The sequence below is a fragment of the Priapulus caudatus genome, unplaced genomic scaffold (assembly GCF_000485595.1).
Source record: "Priapulus caudatus unplaced genomic scaffold, Priapulus_caudatus-5.0.1 Scaffold36, whole genome shotgun sequence".
NCBI lineage: Eukaryota > Metazoa > Priapulida > Priapulimorpha > Priapulimorphida > Priapulidae > Priapulus > Priapulus caudatus.
In genome coordinates this window covers 646,137-647,858 of record NW_014577097.1, presented here as the reverse complement: position 1 = coordinate 647,858, position 1,722 = coordinate 646,137, and positions in this window count along the sequence as shown.

Sequence of the window (1,722 nt, the reverse complement as noted above, 5' to 3'; positions counted from 1 at the left end):
CATCGTAGTTTGTTCGTTAAGGTTTTTTGAAGGTTAAGGCAGCGGTCAAACTGTGCAATCGCCGACGTAGTCTCGATGGACGTCGGGTATATCAGCGCCGGGGTGACACCTTATCAATCATAATCATTATAAACATTATCAAACAGCCTACCTGCGCATCGCATCATCACTGATTCTGTGCTAGTGGAGAGCTCGGGGAACGTACGTAAATGTGCAAAAATTAAAACGCATACGCGAATCAATCTACGCGAGAAATTGGTACGTACGTCATTCGCACGTTTGCGAAACAGATGCAGCGATCGGCGTTTGAAAGTGTGACGTACCGCGTGTCACGAGCGCATCACACGGCCCAAACACTGCACGCCGATCTCAGAGGCAATCTACCTGTGGGGGAGAAGGAGTAAAGCGTGTGGGTAATGGCGTGAGAAGGATTCGCACTGGAGGACGAAAATAAATGTTAACTTCGATGCGTCCGTCGAGACGCCCAGGATGACTACAAAAATCCCAATCAAATCAAATGTTTAGGAAGGGCGTGTTGTTCCAGCGATAGAATAGCGCTGGAGCACGTAATTAATAATTATATAATCGCCTGATATATATATATATATATATATATATATATATAGGATTAAAGAAGCAGCACTAGGTGGTGCCCCGCTGGTATGCCTGCCGACTGCCGCGCGTGCCTGCTGCTCCCTACACCTGACTTTTGGACATTGCTCACGTCTAATGTTTACATCTAGATTACGAATCAGCCCGCGTCTATGCCGACAGCGAAGACGTCGCTGTGCGCGCTGTTGCCAGGCACTACATAAATGCGATATCAGTAGTAAGTCTCCTTATCGGTTCATAAGTTGTCGATGTGAACGTGACCGTTCGTTTTCACACCTTCCATTATTATTATTATTATTATTATTATTATTAAATCTTTATTGCATGTAATTCAAATTCAAATAGATGTACTGAAGACAGTGTTTTTCATGGTGAAAAAATCTGATGAATGCAATAGTGCTGAGCATATATTATTCCCCCGATCTGCAAAAGAACTCACGTGAAATTTAATGGGGTTGGACCGACCTCAGAGCGTAACCGAATTGGAATGATAATTTAAGGGAGTTATATTATTGTTTAATTATATAGCGTATATTATGACTCATATAACAAACAACGTGGGGCATTTTATATCAAAGAAACATTCTTGGATGTCGGGCCTCACGCGAGGCCCATAAACTAGGGACGTTATTTCACGTTCTCACATCGCATCTCAAGTTTTATTATTAACCCTCGCGTATATATCCTTACCGGAGTTTACCCCCTCGTATACGTTGCCATCTGTGTATATGTTTAATGCGGCGAAATGAATGCACGCGCTTCCCACGAGGCATTGAATTTTCGGGTAGATGCCTTCACGTAGGTCCGACGTGATTGCAGCGAGCAGAAGACGCTGGCTGCGTTGGGGGGGGGGGTGATGTTGGTGAGGGCGGCAGTGTGGATCACGTTACGGTGTTCTAGCCAACCAAACGCTATAACCGCTTGTCTCCAGCCCTCGCACGACCACCGAGTCTTCGCCACAGCGATAAGTGCTGCCCCCTAGGGCCCGTGTACGTTCGCCGGCGTGTGTATCGATCGATCCGCTGGCAGCAGCGGGGCCGTCGCCGTAGAATGAATCCTTCTCACTAGCCTGCCGCCGCCGATGCTGCCGATGCTGCTGCTACTCCTACT